The sequence below is a fragment of the Mandrillus leucophaeus genome, unplaced genomic scaffold (genome assembly GCF_000951045.1).
Source record: "Mandrillus leucophaeus isolate KB7577 unplaced genomic scaffold, Mleu.le_1.0 Scaffold1231, whole genome shotgun sequence".
In the NCBI taxonomy this organism is placed as follows: domain Eukaryota; kingdom Metazoa; phylum Chordata; class Mammalia; order Primates; family Cercopithecidae; genus Mandrillus; species Mandrillus leucophaeus.
Window position 1 is genome coordinate 214,977 of NW_012100666.1, and position 10,007 is coordinate 224,983.

Here is a 10,007-nt window from a genome sequence, read left to right on the forward strand (position 1 = left end):
CTCTGTGTGGGTGTTCCTTTAACTGCTGGGCTGTATCTAATCGAACTGGTCAGATGGGGCACAGTGATTGTGCTGGAGTCCCAGGTCAGGTAGCCCTGTCCAGTGAGGAGAAGTGAGGACCGGGATCTACATAGAGAACTGTCCAACCACTTTTCTGTGAGATGAGTGCTGTGCTGGGGGTTTCAGACCAGCCTTCAGTCCCATGTACTCTCCAGAGCCTGGAAACAGCAAAGGTGAGGGTTGCAAGACAGGAAAGATGGAAACCCCAGCTGAGCTCTTGTCCCAGGTTGCTGCAGAACTGCTACTGGCTCCAAAGCCCCAGTGAGGGGAGGCTGGAAACCCAGGCCTGGAGGACTTGCCCAGTGAGGAGATACGGGAGTGGGGACCCATGTAAGAAAGTCTGGCCACTTTTCCATGACTACTGCAGCAAACTAGGGGCCTGCTCTGGTCCCCAGTCACCAGTTCCTGAGTGGGTGGTTGTCCTGCTTTGTTTTTTTCCATTCTCTGTGAGTAGAGTTATTTTCTTGATGAATCCTAGTGTGTGTACCTGGGTGTTCCAGTTGAAGTGCTACATTTACTTGCCCCTTCTATTTCTTTCCATGAAGGCGGCACACACTAGCTGTTTCCAGTTGTTCACCTTGGCCAGCCCCCCTGAATTGTGTATTTTAAATAGGGGAATTGTATGGTGTGTGAATTATAACTTAATAAGACTGTTATAAAATAAAAAGAAGCTATCATAGAGTAACAACGTCCTTTCATATGTAGCATATCTGCATTGATGGGTGAAATAAAGCCTAGTAAAAGAGCCCGGGCTGGCAGTTTGTTCATTTATTCATTCAGCATATATTTAATAAGCATATATTACAACCAGTTGTTATTCCAGGCACCAGAGATAAAACAAACAACAACCAGATAAAAATTCCTTCTTATAGGGAATATACCCTCTGGGTGGAGTGGGGGAAGGTAGAAGAAAATAGATAATGTTAATAAGAAAAAAATACTGTGTTAGAATGTGTATTGTACTTTAGAAAAATAATGAGAACAAGAAAGTTTTAAAAAGTTAGGGAGTTACAATTTTAAGTACAGTGGTCAGATCAGGCATCATTGTGAAGATGACATTTAAGTAAAATTCTAACATAGGTGAAGGAGTAAGGTGTGACGTATTTGAATCTGAGAATAGGCAGTGGGAATCAAAGGCCCTGTGTGGAAATGTGCTCAGCATGTTTGAGGCCACAGTAGACAAGTAAAAGATGAAGTCAGATGAGTAATGGGAAGCTGAATGCTAGAGCATCTTGGAGATAAGGATAGTTGGTAGAGTGAGATGAAACTCAATTTAGTAAGATCACACTGATCACTGAATTCAGAGTAGACTGAAGGGGAGAAAGGGCAAAAACAAAGGTAAGAAATTTATTGCCATAATTGATGTAAAAGTTGGAACCTGAAATAGAGTGGTAGTAGTAGAGCTGTTAAGATGTAGTCAGATTCTGGTATATGTACATACATATTAGAAGAACTGGCAGGTGAATATGAAGTTTGAGAAAAAAAGAGGAGTCAAAGACACACTAAACTTTCTGGACTGAGCAACTTAAAAGATGAACTTTTAACTTACATGTGAAGTGCTTAGATTATAATAAATACTGCGAAAACACTTATCTTGCTGGATCCACTTTAATGTGTCCTATAATACTAGAAAAATCAAATATGTTCAAAGTACAGGGCAGTATATAATTTACATTTCTTTTTCCTCGCTCTGTCACCCAGGCTAGAGTGCAGTGGCAAGATCCTAGCTCACTGCAGCCTCAAGTTCCTGGTCTCAAGCAATCCTCCCACCTCAGGCTCCCAAGTAGCTAAAACTACAGGCATGTGCCACCACACCCAACTAATTATTTAAATTGTTGGTAAAGATGGGGGTCTCACTACGTGGCTGGTCTGGAACTCCCAGCCTCAAGCGATCCTCCCACCTCAACCTCCCAAAGTGTTGAGGAGACATGTGTGAGCCACTGTGCCTGGTATGTGCTACATTTTAAACTGACAGCCTCTGCATAGAATTTTATTCTGGTAATTTTAATCAACCAATACATACAAATGACAGTAACACATTACTGCACAAAGTATCACATATATGGTACACTTCATTTGGGTGTTGTGGATAACAGCGATGGCAGTAGTAAACAGAATGCCCTCAGGGATTCTGCTGAAGCAAACTGGCATTCCCTCTTTTTCTGTGTAGCCCCCAAAAGAGCATCTTCAGTGTTGAATATACGCTAGTCTTCACAGTAGAGTTTAACCCAAAGGAAGTGTAACCATAGTATCTATAAGAAGAGTTTCTATCCTTCCCCATTACCTGCCTTCCCTAATCCTAGAGGGCTGTCCAGGAGGCAGATCTCAGATGGGGCTCTGAAGGCAGGATAATGTGATTGTGAGAAAGAGCAGGAGAGAATACAAAAGTGACGGCAAGCCAATCATCAAGAACAGTCTGAGGAACGTCAGGTTTTCTGAAGACACCAATATCAGATTTTCTAAGACAACCGCAAACTTAGCTATATTATCTGCCATAACTGTTACATACGTTTTTAAAAAAAAATTAAGTACAATTAAAAACAATTTCAACACATAATAACTGCAAAGGGTAGAGAACTTTTTAACTGTTGCATGAAATATTTAAACCTGAAATCTTATGTTGCCCCATATATAATACCATGAAAATATATTTTATGTTAACAAATGAATCAAAAAATATCAGCACATTGGTTACTATCATAGAAATATTTTTGATTGACAGTGTTGGCTATTTCTGAGATTGTAGGGTTGCAAAATATATTTATTTAGATTTTCCTTCAATTAATACTGTTTTGTGTTCTTGACTGAATTGGAAAAAGACCCTCAGTAGTGTCAGTAGCCATCACTTACCACAATATAGTTGGTATGTAACCAACTATATTTGCTGTAAACATTTTCGCACAGTTGAACTCAAGTGCCTATATTTATTCTAACTCAAGTAAGTGGCCAGGCACGGTGGCTCATGTCTGTAATCCCAGCACTTTGGGAGGCCGAGGCAGGCGGATCACGAGGTCAGGAGATCGAAACCATCCTGGCTAACATGTTGAAACCCTGTCTCTACCAAAAAAAAAAAATACAAAAAATTAGCCAGGTGTGGTGGCGCGTGCCTGTAGTCCCAGCTACTTGAGAGGCTGGGGCAGGAGAATCACTTGAACCCAGGAAGCGGAGGTTGCAGTGAGCTGAGAGAGCACCAATGCACTCCAGCCCAGGTGACAGAGCAAGACTGTCTCAAAAAAGAAAGCTTAGAAGTACTATTCCTAAGTTACTGTATTATTTACTAGAAATAAGAAAATACAGGTAGAAACAAGAAAATGTACACCTATACATTCTTCTCTCTTATGTGATCTAAAATTCTTGAAATAATCAATTTCCCAGAGCCTTAAACAATATGCAGTCTTGCTTTCATAGTTCTCATCTTGTCAACAGCCTTGCATCGTAGATATATGAACAGCTACTCTGTTCGGGTGCTAAACAACATAGGATAAGCCTGGTCTTTGGCTAAATTCTCCTGACAATATTATTGTGTGGTCCTAAGACTAATTCCTTGCTTCTATTATAGGAATCTGCACTGGTTTTTAGCATCTGCAATTCTGTTAAGAGGAATTCACATATATAGTATAGTACAACATAATTGATAGTGATTCAGAGCCAATTAACATTTACTAAGTAACAGACACTATACTAGGTATTTTACCTCTTCTCTCCTTTTATGTACTGAGAGTGGAGACTAAACCTCATGTTTCTTTTAGGAATATAACAATGTCATCTATGAAAGCAGAGTCCACAGTAGAAGCCTGGAAAAAATTTTCTCAGACGAAAATAATTAATGCTTTCTTATGGATAATATAAAGCATAGCTCAGTTGCCTAAGCAATAAACTATGTAGTCAAACAGGCTATAAGCTACATATGGTTAACTGGATCAAATCAAACTCCTTATCTAAATCTCCATACACTAAAAAATGAATACAAAACATTAAAATGTAGCATAATTATTTTGTGACCTACATAGTATCTAGGAAGCTAATAAATACATTTGTATTTACCAACAGTGAAGGATAGAGCCACTGTATAGCACAAGACAGCACAAACATATATGTAGTCTGTTCTCAGCACTCCTAATATGCCAAAAAAAAAATTAAACATATAGAAAACATTAAAATCATTAAGATGCTCTTCAGGTTTACCTATCAGCTTGGAATAAACTCTATCCTGTAATGTGAATTGCCTCTTTGGGTTAACACCATCTTAACAGATTGTTTAAATTTTCTCTCTCTGCAAAATTGGTAACACTTTGTTCATCAGCACCTTTGTTCTACAAATTCACACCGAACTACAAATATTCTTCTGCATGTTAATTATATTATACACACAAACATTATACATACTCATTTGTGTGGAAACAAAAGCATATCTAAAGATAGGAATGTAAACTGAAACTTCATTAATAAAATCTTACTAAGTTTAACAGTATCAGAGTTTTAAAATGTTTGCCACATACAGGAACCGAAATTTGGAAACCAATATAAAAATAACAAATAGGAACCTAGCCAACTGTAGTACTGGAAACAAAACAGATTCTATAAAATTACTGTACAGTTAAGAAGGCAAACAATCTAAGGAATTCACACTCTATTTTCAAAGCCGAAAACATTCCATGCAGGAAAAAAATCACCAGTTACAGAAATTTGGACTCTGCTAGAAAGGAATTATCTAGTCAGCCCTATGTTTCATTTGCAAACTGATATAATCTGATGTAAGAATGAAAAAATGGCAAATATTTGCAAAAATGATGTGGTTAAAAAATGCAGCAAATATTTTTTATACTATTGGTGTTAATTTTAAAAATAATCCATCATATAGCAACGATAATCTTGTTAAATGGGAATATTTTCCAGGCTCAGTGGTTCACAAGTCTTAAGTGCACTGTCATCAGATTCTAAGGGGTGGCAGACAATGAATGAACATGTGTTTATGAGTTCCAATTAGGAAGTATGTTAATATCAACATTATTTCACATGAAATTTTAAACCATTTACTATTTCTCCCCTCCAAAATAAAGGCAAACTTTAGACTGACCACTACAAAATTCTGAGTTGGTGAAATCTAAAGTAGTCAGATTTAGTATTATGTTTTAAGTGACAATTTCATGTTCTCCAAAAAGAATACCAGGATCACCACTTTCCAATCATGCATGTAAACACACACACACACACACACACCCCCCCACACACCAATTATGGTACATATGAACAAATGCTGTCTTGAAGGACTTGAAGCTTTCAATGCAAATGTATATATTTCTTCTGAGTTCACTGTTTTATAACTACAACTTAAAAAAATCATCACCCAGAACCATTCTAGAAATGTCCAGTTCCTCCTAGAAACTGGTCATTGTTGAACAGATTCAAAAATAGAAATTTAGATCATCTATAAAATTCATTATATTTTTTCAATTCCAGTGACAACTGCTGTTTTTAAATCTACTTTTCAGAATAAAATGTCAGGAGCATTTATTATTATTATTATTTTGGGGCAGAGTTTCATTCTTGCTGCCCAGGTTGGAGTGCAGTAATGCAATCTCGGCTCACTGCAACCTCCGCCTTCCGGGTACAATCGATTCTCCTGCCTCAGCCTCCTGAGTAGCTGGGATTACAGGAACCCACCACCATGCCCGGCTAATTTTTTATATTTTTAGTAAAGACAGGTTTTCATCATGTTGGCCAGGCTGGTCTCAAACTACTGACCTCAGGTGATCCACCTGCCTCGGCCTCCCAAAGTGCTGGGATAAAAGCATGAGTCACCACACCTGGCCATATTTATTATTACACTAAATTAAAAGATCCAAGTTACCTGAGTCTGGACCTTAATGTGGTAGGGTTCTGCCTCACTCAGTAACACCAGCAGTAACTCAGGAGTTTTTATAGAACTTCTAAACAGGGATTACCAATATAAATGTCCAAGATACCACAAAGGTCCACATACATCTTCAGATTTGCAGTCTGGCCGCAGTAGATGAAAACCGATTAACAGTATTTATGATAGTTCACTGGAGAATAGATTATTAGAGAGAATACCTATTATGAGGACCATAGATGTGGCTGTTTGTATAAGGAAGTATTTAGTGGCTGCTTCTGTGGAATGGTTGAAATTGGTTGAGATTATGCTACTTTAGAGTAGAAATATTAGTCCTCTCACAGTTGTTGGAAGTCTTGATTCATATTTCCACATATCAAATTGCTTGAGGAAATGGGAACTTTTCCTTTCACTATATCTTTCAAAAATGAGGTTTACAGGTGAAAATGGAAAGAGATAACTGGTAATGAAAAAAGCTGAAAACTACCGCTCAAAGATCATTAAAAATAGCAGAGAGGGAGGAAAAAAGCTTTATTAAAAATTTAATGAAAACTAGAAACGAAAGTGGAAGAGGACTCCAGATAGAGAGCCCAAGATACAACCCGGGCATTACTGTAGTTCAGAGCTTCATCCAAGAGGCTTCCTAATGCTCAAAGACTCTTCCTAGAGCTTAAATTCCACCAGGATAAACTCTAATTCATTGAAGTGTTCCCTGTAGAAGATATGTCTGACTTCTACAGTCTTTACAAACTGGCATAATTCTAGTTACATTTATAACGAGACGTCTTAATTCAATCATCTCTGCTTTGGCTCCTCAGACAGCCTCTTAATGGGCCTCTCTACATTTATTCTTACTTTTATTTGACCCACTCTTCACAGAGCAGGGAAGATTGCATAAACAAAAACATAAATCCAGTCACACCACTTCTCTGTTCTTAACAGCTTCCATACACTCTTAGGAAAAAACTCCAACCCTTACCTTTTCTATAAGGTTCAGAATAATGAAACCTACTCACCCCCCAACCCAATCTACTCTAGCTACTCTGGCTTTGTTTTCCCGTTCTCCCAAAGCTCTTCTCCACCATCAGGTTTTTGCACCTGCTGTTCCCTTCTGTAGAATGTTTTTCCTTCCTTGTCTGCCTGGAAACTCCAATCCTTCACTTCTCAGCTTAAAAGTGACTTCCTCAGGAAAACTCTGCCTTTTTATCAATCTTCCACTCCTCACACACCTCTGGCCCCTATCATTTGCTGATTCTTTCACTATACTTTATTTCATAATTGCAATTAAGTATTCGTTTAATGTCTTTTCCCAACCCTATACTGCAAGTCCCATGAAGGTATGATTGTGTCTTATCTACTGCTGCTTCCTTGGTGCCAAATATAGGGCAGGAAATAAGCAATCAAAAGGAATAGATTTTTACAATGGGCTCTTGCACAAGGTAATGAGAATTAGTCTATCTCACGCAAAATCATGACTCTATCAACAACACATACTAGAACACAAGTCATCTTGAGAGCCTAACAAATGAAGTAGCTGATGAAGCAAGATTTTTCACAATCTTTTCATTCCCAAATACTTTAAATCTTCAACTAGACTTCTAGGCTAGAGACATGTAGTTAGGTTCCTTGAAAACATTTATGGAATTCATTGTGGCAGTTAAGTTTCCTGGATAAAAATACACTGAGGACCTCAACCAAAGCCAAGCAACCTTCAAATGAATGAGTCATTATAAGAAATTGTGATCAAAAAGCCACCCAAGAAGAAGTAATAAGAAATTCAACCAGTGTTCTCTTGAATATAGTTCAGCCAATTCATTCTAGTTCAGATAAAACACATGCTTGATGGATGGGATAAAGACATGCAAAAAATAGTAAGATTTCAGGAGAGAGCTGTTAAATGAGGATTTCCCAAGATGATTATGACTTTGAAAGTTTTAGTATAAAGAAATTCCTGATTAAGGTGGTTGTTTCAAAAATCTTTGGAAGCTAAGATTCATCCAAAATAGAATATAGCCACTTGAAATTTGGCAGAGGTTTGTAAGCTACGCAACATTCTGATTCTTTTATCTGAGGTCATAGCCAATTCTTAAGTAAATTTAATGCAGGATATTAAGATTTCTGTGGGTCAAAAAGCCTCATAATTTAAATATCTAATGTGAGAAACTTTTTTTTTTTTTAAAAAGAGGATACTTATTTTCCAGAAACTTTCAACTTGATAAATAACAGAGAAAAGCAAAAATATGAATCAAAATAAATAATTTAACCTGATATTAAGGTTAAGAAACTTAATGAAAATAACAAGCAAATTAACTTTATTATCTATCCTCTCACCTATCAACCCCAAGACTTTAAGTAAAACTTAAAGGACGGTAATCCATTATCATCTCACTTGTGCTCTCTACATTACTCTTTCAGTGGTAGGGGTGGGGAACATGTGTATGCATGTGTACAGTGGTAGAAGGGGGGAAACTAACATTGTATGTGTCTGCTATGTCATGAGCCTACAAACGGTACACGTTTTTATTAGATTCAGTCCTCACAACTCACAGCAGTGAAACGACTGGCCAGAGGTTAGCCAGCTAGCACGTGGTAGAGGCAAGCTTTGATTCCAGGAACAGACACCTAGAGTCCTTTCCACAACATCACACTGCATATGTTTTCCTGGTTCTGTCAAAAATATTAACTGTTCATTTGGCATAATGTTTCTAGTTCTTTTCTACTATTTCATCCAAATGAATTTTCCTTCTCATTTTTCATGACAGATTTTGTTAGCCTTCACACCTTGCCCTATTGCTTATAAACTAAAGAAAGGCAGGTTCCTCCATACAAAACAGCTCTCTCCTCTATCACTTTCTAAATGAAACTTTCAATAAGACATATCGTGTTTATCTAAAACCCACCATAGCTGAGTAGGAATCGCTTGCTTTCCCCTATAATTCCCAGTGCCCAGCACTCTCCTCTCACAATTAGGAGGTTCTTGATAATGTCCTCATTTCATACAATATGAAGTAAAAGCCAATTTAAACTTTTAAATGGTAACTTAATTCAATGCTGAATATCAAAATACCAACTTTTAAAAATTTAAATGATTGTTTTGATATATTCTTATACTAGCAACACTTCTTAAACTTTCTCATCATGGTACCCCTACATAGCAGGGGGAAATGAACACATCCCACAGCAGCTAAAACATATGAGAGATTTCATGCAGGTCTTGCATTTTATCTTAGAGATTCAGGTAAATTTTGGATTCTATTCTATTAATCTTTTGTTTTTAAACTTTTTAAGTTTGGGGTACATGTGCGGGTTTGTTACACAAGTAAGCTTGGGTCATGGGGCCTTGTTTTACAGATTATTTTATCATCCAGGTATTAAGCCTGGTATCCATTACTTATTTTTCCTGATCCTCTCCCACCTCCCACCCTCCAAAAATCCCCAGTATGTGTTGTTCCCCTCATGTGTTTTCATAATTTAGCTCCCACTTATAAGTCAGAACATGCACCTGCAGTATTTGGTTTTCTGTTCCTGCATTAATTAGTCTGCTAAAGACAAGGGCTTCCAGCTCCATCCATGTCCCTGTAAAGAACACCTCGTTCTTTTTCATAGCTGAATAGTATTCCATGATGTGTATGTACAAAACTTTCTTTATCCAGTCTATCACTGATGGGCATTTAAGGTGATTCTAAGTCTCTGCTATTAAATAGTGGTGCAATGAACATACACGTGCATGTGTCTTTATGACAGAATAATTGATATTCCTTTGGGTATATATCCAGTCATGGGATTGCTGGGTTGAATGGTATTTCTGTCTTTAGGTCTTTGAGGAATTACCACATTGTCTTCCACAATGGCTGAACTGACTGACACTCCCACGAACACTGTATACTGTTCCTTTTTCCCCACAACCTCACCAGCACCTGAATAACCTTGTTTTTCATTTTCCCCCTTTACACCACATTTTCCTCCTAAACATTAGCAATTTAGAAATACACCATGTTTATTTCACGCTGTCTCAGCACTCCTCAGGTACTCCTGGGGATGTGAGATCTTATTCTTTGAAAATAATGGTAGTATGGTCTTTAACACAGCACTA

General features: G+C 37.6%; 1 protein-coding gene across 1 annotated transcript in view; it reads right to left on the bottom strand.

Moving 5' to 3' along the window:
* Nucleotides 1-10,007, bottom strand: part of DCBLD2 (discoidin, CUB and LCCL domain containing 2) — an 88,318-nt gene that overhangs the window by 57,382 nt on the left and 20,929 nt on the right. The gene's annotated exons all lie outside the window — the stretch shown is intronic.